Here is an 11,809-nt window from a genome sequence, read left to right on the forward strand (position 1 = left end):
GTTGATGCACAATAGATTTTGGATTTCTTTGGCTTTTAAGTGCTGCATTTCACAACATATACACTCCCTTGCACCAACTAATTCATCTTGGTTGCAACTTTCACACTGATGCTTTCATTTCAGTTCGAATTATACATTCTTTTGTATATTTCACCTTCCTTGAGTTGCAAGGTTAGCATAGTGGACTGGGCTTTCTCTTATAATGGAGCCAGGATTTAATGCCTTGCATAGTTCTGGATAATGCCTAATCACAGTTCTGATTAATTACATTTGAGTAGCTTTGCTATATTAAAAGTTGAGTAGAATTTTCAATAACTTTCACCGTTTCTGATTCCTTTTACTGTAAATCTATTGAGACATGTTCTTTTTTATTCTTTCCTAATTAAGAAAGAGCCTGTCTTTTGAGAAGGAGTGGTTGACAGATAATTGCTTTTATTGGCTTAGACCAATATATTTCCTTTGCCCATTTAACTTACCAAATCATTTTACATGTATAGAGTATTTGTATATAATTGAATGAAGGCTCTTAATTCATGTTACAAAAAATACTGTTAAATTTATATTAGTTCATCGATTTTAATAAAGCCTTAGAATATCTGATAATAAAGAGGCATATTGGTTCTTTAATTAGTAAAGAATTTATTCAATAAGTTATTGGACAAGCTAATTTACAAGACGGAATTTTACCATGGAAGGCTTTGGCCTCCTTCCCTCCAGAATTGGGATGGCAGACCACTCTGGTACTGTGAAGGTGATAACCTTGTGATAACCCAAGTGTTCATCAGTCAAATTACTGTCCCCAGTAATGATAATGCTAAAGCTCTGGAACACCAGGGCAGCTAATCTGTATTCAAATTACACTCAATGAAACAGCAAGCACAATTCAAGTAATAACTCACTTGCACTGAGAGGTGAAGGGAGACGCTCAGACCCCTTCATGCAGATTGGACATTATCATACATTTCTTAGGTGTTGGACAGGTCTGCATGAGAGGGTTGTTAATGAAAATATCAATCAAAAACTCTGCTGACTTAATGGTCAATTTAAATTAATTAATTGGCAAGGGAAAAAGTTGAGAAGGACGGCATTGATTGTTTAGTTTAAAGCTGTTGGTACGTAATGAGAGAACAAGGAGGCTACCCCAATAAAACAATGTTTCCTTACTGAGGAAAACAGACTCCATTTAAAAAACTGAATCCACAGAAAAGAAAGGGAAGAAAAAATACAGAAGACCTATCATTGAAAATCCACAAAATGGAGTGCTGACACTGTAGGGCACAAGGAATATCAGGAGCTGCTGCAATGGAATTTGGATACCAGAGCTCAAACAAACAGGCTTTCAGCTTGCATCAACTGGGCAGCTGCACCAAAAATCTGTTCCTGTCTTCCGCTGAATGGAGAAAGAAGAAATGTGAGTGGACCGCAGCTTCTTTTTTTCCACCTCTGAGAGAAAAGATGGCGCACATCACACCCACAATAATGAGATGCAGCAACTGTGTGAAGCCCCCAGAACTTGCACTTTCCTTGCATTTTCCATCCACTTCTTGAAAGGAGGAGACATGAATCATCCCTGCTGTTTCTTCCCCCCATTTCATGTAGGAACTTGTACTAACTTTGACAGAGATCAAAATATGAGTCCTCTCTTGACTCTGCTTCCACCCAGTGTTTTCTCCCTGACATACTTTCATTCTTGCTCCCGTGATTGCAATATAACAAGGCAGGTACAGTACCATCATTTAGAGTTCAGATCATGTACACCAGTGTTTCTCAAACTGGGTTCGGGACCCACTAGGTGGGTCACAAACCAATTTCAGGTGGGTCCCCATTCATTTCAATATTTTTTTTTTAATATATCAGGCTTGATGCTACCATGGTATGTGACTGCATCTAGGGAAGTTGACTGCATCTAGGGAAGTTGACCATGGTATGTGACTGCTACCATGGTATGTGACTGCATCTAGGGAAGTTACCACTCAGTACTTTTAACAGGCTACTATGTATATGCCTTTAACAATGATAGTAAATGGGACTTACTCCTGGGTAAGTGTGGGTAGGATTGCAGCCTAGGATTGTTAAAAATTTCCTGTTTGATTATGTCACTTCCAATCATGAAATCACTCCTGGTGAGTCCTGACAGATTCTCATTCTAAAAAGTGGGTTCATGGTGCTAAAAGTTCGAGAACCACTGATGTATACTATTATTCAAGAAATTATCACTAAACAGGAGTAATGTGGCTTTTGGCTTTTGTTTGTTTTCACACCTGGTCTTTTCATTCACAAGACATTCCTGTGTTTCAAATTCAAGGTGGATGAACCACACAGAAGGTAAAATTATGGTACATTACAAAAACTTAAATAGGAATCTCACTGACAAACTAGATGCAGTTCACACACTAATACCAAAAGCCATCGGTCAGCCCCTCCTTACCCTCCCTTTCCGTCACATAAAGTTCTTAAACCTAAAATTGTATTTTCAACCACAAGAACTACAATTTTTCTAGAGTATTAATATTTCAAGTGCAAGGTCTGGGAGGGAAAAAATTCAACTGGTTAATGATTAAATCAAATGAGTTGGCCATAAATATTAAAGAGAGGCGCTACCTAGTTTAAGCTATTCCTGACTCACTCCTGTCGAGTAGACGTGATTTGCAGGCATGTACTGAGATGAAAGCCCAGAATTCAGTTTACTCTTAGGCATGATTTTTTCCCCCACAACATTGATTACCATAATGGCAATATCACCTCCCTCCAGCCTCAGAAATTAACACTTCATACGTTGGGAGCAAATGGCATCCAGAACTCAGATCAGTTACCTGTGCACACCTCATCTCAACAGAATCCTGTTGCTATAGTACAGGGGTGCCCAAACCCAGGCCCGGGGGCCACTTGTGGCCTTTGGGGACCACCAATCTGGCCTGCCCAGTCTCCATGCTGGCCCGACGCAACTGTTCTCAGTGTGAGGGCAACAGTACGACCTCTTGCATGAGCTGTGAGACAAGCTGTGGTTTCCCTCCGCAGCTCGCTGTTTCACATCTGTGGTGCAACAGTGGCAGCAAAGGAAAGGCCTGCCTTGTTTTGTGCAAGGTCTTTTATAGGCCTTGAGCTATCACAAGACCTTCATTCATTCATATAAGTTCCATCTCTAATATATTCATTTATGTAAATTTATTCAAATTTATTCAAATTTGAAATGTGAATTAATTCATTTTTTCCCAGTACCCGACACAGTGTCAGAGAGATGATGCGGCCCTTCTGCCTAAAAGTTTGGATACCCCTGCTATAGTACAATAGCTTACAGGTAATTTTAGTTGTCATTCTAATGCTTGACTTTTCAAGTACTCCAATGGCTCCACAAACAACTTTGTGAAGTAGGCCACACATTATTCCTCTTACTGGACATAGAGGCAAGGACCATGGTATGTGACACCGAGCAGGGAGGAGTCAGGAGTCAACCAGGTCATCCACTGGCTCACTTGGCCTGGCAGATCCCTGAATACCACATGGGGCAGTGGCAATGCCAAATACACCAGCAAGGGGGGGGAAGTCACCAAAGAGGGACCAGTGCAGCTTTGCCCAAGTATCTACAATAAGCAGCATTAGAACTCATTTGGAGAGAGAATTATGGCATGTTAACAGGGTGACCAGATACAATGGAGGACAGAGTGCCTATGCCTTTGAACTATGGTAGAGAAGAGGGAATTTTGGCAGGTGCAGCTTTTTAAACCCTTACATGTTGAGCTGCACCTGCCAAAATTCCGTCTTCTCTACCATGGTTAAAAGTATAGGCACTGTGTCCTCCATTGTATCTGGTCACCCTGCTTGTTAAGGCTACCTAGTAAGTTCATGGCTGAAGTGAGTTTTGAAGCACCATGGTCCTATTTCATGGCCCCTATCCCTAGCCGCAACACTGGACCACCTGAAGGTGAGAACTTGTGGGTGATGTCATGGCTTAATTTTGAAACTGGTAGATAAAATGTCACAAGGAGCCATAAAGGCAGAAGGAGCTGTGGGGTTGTGCAGCACAGCTGAGAGCTGAGGGAAGGCAAAAGTGGATTTCACTGTTTCCCTTGCAGCATTCACACACCTGCCACTCCAAGCACACATAAGCCATTTAGTGAATCATGGCCACTGCTGTATATCTCTCTAGCCTTTATGACAACCACGAGAGGCAGGCTCTAAACAAAAAGCAGGAATAGCAGGGAATGTATGTTCTTGGGTGTTTTTTCCCCCCTCTAAAGGTCAATATTATTCAGCAAGTTTTTTCCTTTTAAAGCTGCAAGTTGTGCTTTAACAACACAGCAGCAGCAGTCATTTAAAAATATTAGCCTTTGCTGAATGTTTTGATGTTACTTAACAATGAGGGTGAGCAGTATTAGTGCTCTGGTAGTCTTTGATTTGATCCAATTTGACTGTGGATGGATTTTAATTTTGCCTATAGTAGCTAGTAAAGGCTTCCATAAATCTGTGTGTTCCAAATGATACAGGCCTTTTATATTACACTGCTTACCTTGCTCTAAAACTAAATCTACATGATTAGACAAGCAGGCTTAACTAATTGTTTCAGTGGAGCACCTTGGGAATATCAAATGTCTTTATTAATTATGGCTTGTGTGAAAATCAGAACAAATCAATGTGAACACTGTATTCTTCCATTCAGCTTCTCAATATTTGGAAGCTGAAATGGGTATTGATATACTGTATATAAAAACACAGTGTTGTGTTATAAAATGATAACTCCTAAAACCAGGAAATTCACTAAGGCCGTCAGGAGCTCCTTTTGCATGCCAACGCTCCAGTGTGCTCTGTGGAGTTTCTTCAGCCACAAGGGCTTCCCCTTTGTCATCACAATCAGTAGTGTTTTACAGTCATCTTCATACTGACAGTGGGGTCACTGGCAAAGCCCATTTGCCAATGTGCATATTGAAGCATGCACACAGCCTTGTCAAGAGCTGATTAGTTCAAAGCCTCTTTATTAAGGATACCACGTTGTTCCACTGAAACCAATGTGACTTGCAAGTAAATGTGTTTAGGATTATAGTGTAAATCCTTGTTCTCTGTTTCAGAATGCTCAAGTAAACTAACAGCTGATTCATACAAGGTCCTCCTACATCAGAAGAATGACTAGTGGGGTCAAAGCCACAGGATTCTGAATTGTAATAGAAACCATGTGTCGTGACCTAGAAGTCCTTATTGTGCCAGGGGAAACCGAAAGCATAATCATTGATACCTGTGATAAGATGTATTAAACCCTGATTGGGGAATATTTTCTTTTTACTAGTCTTTAGTAGGAAAACTCTAATTGTATATGAATATCTTGGCCATGGTCCTTCTAAAAGGCTACCTGATTGGAGAGATATATGCTATGGTCAATGCCAGGCAAAGAAAAGAAAAAGAAAAAGAGGTGTTGTCAGAAAGGCTGACCTGTGACTTCATGAGTGTGTGCGCATGTTTATGTTTCTATGCTTTTAAAAATGTGGTTATTGAAAGGGAGAGCAGTACTGAAAATCCTCCAAGGCAATTATTTTCATGGATAAGAGGGCTTCTTAAGCATAAGCATCATGCACTGTCTTGCGCAGGTAGCTGGCCTTTTGGTCATTCTTAGAGCTACCGGTTGAGTATCACTTATCCTGACTGCGTGGGACAGGAAGGTGGCTGGATTTCAGAATTAGTGCATAAATATAATAAGAAATGCTTCCTCTTGCTCTTTTTACTGTTACATTCACTGTTACACTGTCGAAAAATATCAAAGAGGCCAACAGGCACCCATTTTTCAACAATGTCTGTACAAGTACATACCACAGAGCAGAGAATAGAACTTACAGCCTGTACCTGCACTCACTGTAAGAACATAAGAACATAAAAAGAGCCCCGCTGGATCAGGCCAAATGTCCATCTAGTCCAGCTTCCTGTATCTCACACAGTGGCCCACCAAATGCCCCAGGGAGCACACAAGACAACAGATACAACCTGCATCCCAGTGCCCTCCCCTGCATCTGGCAGAGGCAGCTTGCCTTTAAAACGAAGAGGTTACACATACCCACTATGACTTGTAACCCGTAATGAACTTTTCCTCCAGAAATTTGTCCAATCCCCTCTTAAAGGCATCCAGGCAAGATGCCATCACTGCATCCTGTGGCAAGGAGTTCCACAAACTAATTACATGCTGGGTAAAGAAATATTTTCTTCTGTCTGTCCTAACTTTCCCAACACGCAACTTTCGTGGATGTCCCCTGGTTCTGGTGTTACAAAACTGTACCTGGGAATGAGCACAAGACCTACTAGTGTTCACACAGAAAACACTACCCAAGTGCTCCTTGTATTCACATTGCCTTCACACTTCCTCTGTTCACACTTCAGTTCCTTCTGCAGTGTGCTGTCTGCTTGGCTCTGCATTTTGTCACTTTCTGCACTTTTGAAAAAAAAGTCGTAGACAAAAATGTCTGAATTTTGGAATAGTGTGGATTTTGGATGTCCAGATAAGGGATAATCTACCTGTATAACTCTCCCAGCCCTTAATCCTATTTTAAAAGATAGTTGACAGTACAAAGAACCTGCAGTTCTGTATTAATATTTTTACAACTACTCCCAAATTGGCCTTTTCAGCCACACCAGACGCTGTTCCAGAACCACCATTCAGAGCGCGATACCATAGTCTTTCGAGACTGAAGGTTGCCAACAACATATATTCCAATAATTGACAAAAGGAGAGAATTTGCCAATTGAGTTCCATTCCTGATATTAATCAGTTGCCTGTTTTTCCACTTTTTCTATCAGTTTTTTCCCCATTTTTCTGTGACAGTGGGAATCTTCATGGATTTCCAAAGTTTAACCAAGGCTATTTTTCTGTCTTGAGTGTTTCAATAAAATAATTTTTTTAAAAATTAGTTTATGGTTTATAGACACATTGAGATTACTGATTCTTTTATAGATGAGATGAAAAGCAAAAATATGGTACTTAGAACTGATCTCAAATAAACTTCCTTTGATTTTAACAGGACATTTTCAGAGAAGAACCAAATCTGGGAGATTAGGAGCATTTCCTAGTGCTCCTGGCACTTGGCTCTCTGCCATAACGAAGTGCCAGTCACTGGGGCGCACCTCCATCTCCATCCCAACAACCCCCCTTGAAGAGCAGGAGCAACAGAGCAGACAGTCAGGGAGGTAGAAGACGGGGGGGGGGAGACTCATAGATGAAGGAAGAAGGCTCCTGTGTTTGAGGCATCATCAGGGAGGCGCAGGGAGTTTGGAAGCTCACAAGAGGTTTGGAAGCTCACAATTAAGTGCCCAAATAGAGAGGGTGACTGATCTGAGTCAGTTAGGAAGAGGTGGAGCAAGCTAAGCTAAGCTACTTCCCAGTTTGAGGAGAAAGCAAGTATTACTGGAATTTATTATTAAGAATATTTATGTATTGCTTTTCAACAAAAAAAAGTTGCTTACAAAACTCCAGTTATTTCAAATCCTTCTGGAAAAAACAACTGGAGTGGGAACCCCCCATCTCTAGTTTGCTACCTGCAGAGAATTGGGGGAATATTCAAGTATGCAACCCCCCACTATCTGAAATCATATAGGTTTAAAAAAAGTGTTTCCATTTGATTCTGCTGAATATATAAATAGGCCTTGGAGGTTTCCCAGTATAAATTCAGGGGGCAAAACTGACTGTTAATGTGATTGGAAAGGCCTGTGGAAGACTTCCAGATGGACAATGATGCACTCATACAAAATAAATATAGGATGCACAAATAAAAAATGTAAGATAAAGTCATTATGGCCTCAGTAGCATTTGCTTTATTTACGATGTTACAGAATAAATATAAGAAATATCTAATCTGATGTTTTCTAACTGAAGTCAAGTCTTCTGGCCCATGTGCCCTGCTTTCAGGCTAATTCCTGTTAATGTCATGCATGGCTTGTTGACGTCCATTTGATCCGTCTTTTAGAGATTTATTTTATCAATAAAGGTGTTATTATGCCTTTGATGATAGTTAGTATCATTTATATGAATTGTCTATTGACGGACACATTTAACAAAGGGTGTTTATGTGCTGAACAATCACATATTTTATTTATCCAATAACCACATAATCGATTTTTTTAAAAAATAGCAAGTTGAAGGACTTCTGTAAGATGTAAAGATTTCCCAGTTTCTGTCTGTGTCGGGTAAAACATTCAATTTGTGTCAGATCTGTATTACATTTTACTAGTATTGTTCTTACAGTGATCAAATATTGACACTGAGATAAACCCCAAACCCTGCATGCTGGTTTAAGGTGATTGCCTGCTGCGTGTTCTTAATAACAAACGAGTGCATTCAAATTAATGCATCCCACATAAATCCTATCTGGCCAGAGTGATTTCTGTGTGCGCCTGTGTGTGTTTGAACTGAAGTAGGGTGACTTCTGTTGGATGGTGCAAATGGAACCCTCTAGAGCAGGGGTGTCAAACTCATTTCATACCGAGGGCCGAACAGCATTCATGATACTTGCTGAGGGACAGAAGTGATGTCATTAGGCAGGAAGTGATGTCATTAAACAGTTCATAACCAAAAATAAGCACTTTTTCTCACTTAGGAACTCATTAGTTGCAAAGGACAGAAGAGAAAATACACAAATCTTGATCATATTTCAAGATACAAGAGAGCCCAATTTTCAAGTGGGCTGCCCTTATAGCAGTAACACCTCAGCACTGCTCAGCAGCTGAGAGTCTGAGGGCCAAATAAAAAGCTTCCATGGGCCACATCTGGCCCCCAGGCCTTATGTTTGACACCCCTGCTCTAGATATTGATGTCCCATGCAAAGACCTCATGAAGGGCGAAAGAGTGCTTTATATGATTTGTCCAGATTTTACCTACATCAAAAATGTATAGCTGTGAGGTGGTCAAGCTTGATCTATTGCTAGGCAAGTTTCTGAGTGGAGAGCAATCTGGTTGCTTCTGTTGGACCTGTTCAGGTCTGGGTGCTTCCTCACTCCTAAAGTTCTGACTTGCCTAGTTAGGTGGGAAGCATGCAGGTTTGCAAGGGTGTACATTTGTAGGAGAGATTTAGGTGCCATTACAAGATATACCTATACTTTTTTTTAGTAAAGAATGCAGGCCCAGTTCTCCTCTAGCCCTGACTGAATTTGTTCTGCTCCAACTGCAGAAGGAATCACCACCACCAGATTTCTGAAGCAAGTGACCATTGGACCAGGGCCACTGAGAGCTGGCATTGGGCAAAATGCTTGATTGGGCCCCTCTTCCTAAATTTTCCTACAAACCAGATGTTAGTAGATAATTGGTTTTGTCATGGACTGGACCTCCTGGAAGTGCAGGCCCCAGGGATTTTGACCCCGTCCCCCCAGTGCATGTAGAAAGTGCAGGTTCTTTTGCCTTTTCCCACTATCAAAGTTACTGCTCACTTAAATCTGAACTCCAGGCTATCACAGTTACTCTGTTATGTGCCAGCATTGAACACATAGTACCATTTCATTGTTTTTAATATTTTAACCACAATTAATCCCATTTCAATATAGCCAAATAACTGAAATACCAATTTAAGATCTGTAACTTACAGTCTCCTTGCCTCGTCTCTAGTGCTGTTGGAGGAGCCAACAGGTAGGGCCCCCTGCCCTCTCAGTTAATTCACTTGGGGCAGCCCCACCCAGCACTCAACTTGCCAGAGCCAGCACTAATCCAGCAACAAGCCCTATGGGGCAGCAGGGCGAGGTAGCATTAGCTTATCTGTGCCCAATTGAGCTGAAGTGGCTCAGACAGGCCAGGGGACCATAGTTAGGCCAAGGAGAGAAGGGTAGTAGAAAGGGGCCAAGGAAGAAAGCAAGGATAAGGCATCTCCAGACAACTTCTCTGTCCATCCGACCCCAGGTTTTCTAGGCCAGCAACACCCTGCGACCCAATCCCACTGACATGGGAGACCCTGATCAAGGAACCCTTGGGCCAAGGTACCTGGGCTTGTACCCACCTGTGTCCAGCTGGCTGACCTGGCCAAAGCAAGCGGAGCATCAAACTGAGCCTGAGACTGGAGGCAGTACCTGGTACTGGCCATGGTGATGCAGGCTTTAGTGGCAGATCAACACAGGACACTGATGCTCAGTCTAAAGGAGTAGCCACACAAGGACCAAACAAGAAGTATTCTGGGGAAGGCCAACCCAGGAAAGGCTAAAAGGAAATCTGTTGTAAAGATCAGAAAGAAAAGAAATATTGTTGCAGCTCACCTGACTGGTCAGAATAATCTTTTCCAGCCCCATAGGGGACCCTGACCTGACCTGATGAGTACCACTCATCCCATTGATGTACTGCTCCCCTGTGGGATGACCCTGGGCCAGTGGGGGGTTAGGCTGCCAAACCTCCAGGATTATCCTGCCATCTTCAGAAATCAGCAACAATCTCCAGGTGACTACTGAAAGCAATCCTGGAGAGTTTAACAGCGTCTCCAGGAACTTCTAACATGCTATCATGTCAGAAAAAAAAAATCCAGGAATGGCTTCTTTCAGAGTTGACAGCCCTGTTGTTGTTCAGTGGTTAAGTTGTGTCCAACTCTTTGTGACCCCATGGACCTCAACACGCCAGGCCCCCCTGTCTACCACTAACTTCCGGAGGTCAGCCCTACTCATATCCTATCCAAGGAAGAAAGGCTGGATCAAATTGTGTTTGTCTCCCAAGGTGTCTCGAGTCAAAGTCATGTGACTTTCCATGATTTCTAAATATTCTTAACTTTAAGGATACTATTTTACATATCTGTAGCAACACTAAAGGTGGATATATACATATCCACATATATGTGCCAAACTGAATGGCATATCTCCCTCTTAAGATGCCACTGTCCTCAATGTTTACTTTCCGTTCTTTTCTAGCTGGTATGCTATGTCCTCTGTAAATCTCTGCTTCCTTTGCAGCTCTGAAGTATTTAAATTTGCCATGATGTCCAATGAAGAGCTTGTTGGAACAAATCCTTCTCTTGTGTCATCTGGTCTGCCCCATTAAATTTTCTGCATTGATTTATTGCTTCTTTGCTTAATGATGCTATGCTTATTGATACTCCAGCCCTCCAACATTTGAGAATTTCCTTCACCAGGAACCTTCTTCTTCTCTAGGCCAGTGGTTCCAAACCTTTTTTTTCACTTGTGTACCACTTGGCAGCCTATTTCCATAAATTCATATTAGCAAAATGTTTGCAATTCTGTAACTCATAACTTTGTAATGTTTATAGTTGCTGCTATTTCAAATTTATGTGTTGTAACTATACATAAATTTTGGTGAATTGTTTTCTTCATTATTTAACCCTGTGGTTTTCAAACTCTCCTGGAGCCTCCTCCCTGCCTCCTGGCTGCCCCAACCCCTTAAGGGCAAAGAAGCCAGGACCCTCAGGCTGGGGCGTTGTGACGCCCCAGTCTGAAAACCTCTGATTTAACCACAAGCAGAGGCGTAGTTAGGTCATTGACACCCAGGGCCCATAAAATTTTGTCAGCCCATAAGACTTAATTAATTTAATTAATTCACATTTTTATACCACCCTTTCTCTAAGCAGCTCAGGGTGGTGTGCATGGTTCCTCCCCTTATTTTGTCCTCACAACAACCCTGTGAGGTAGATGAGACAGAGACAATAATAGTCATGACATGAAATGAATAATAATAATGGCCAGAAAATGAATGCAGTGAATATTTCCCCACAAGCAATGGATGAAACTCTGTATAAAATGGTATATAACAAGATGGTATTATTCCTAAAAGCCACAATTTCCAGAATTTTGGTCACTAGGAAGATTGTGGGGGATCCAGGCTTAGAGGGGAGGGGAGAAAGGGAGATTGTGGGGGGAT

This window comes from Tiliqua scincoides, chromosome 3 (genome assembly GCF_035046505.1).
Source record: "Tiliqua scincoides isolate rTilSci1 chromosome 3, rTilSci1.hap2, whole genome shotgun sequence".
NCBI classification, from domain to species: Eukaryota; Metazoa; Chordata; class Lepidosauria; order Squamata; family Scincidae; genus Tiliqua; species Tiliqua scincoides.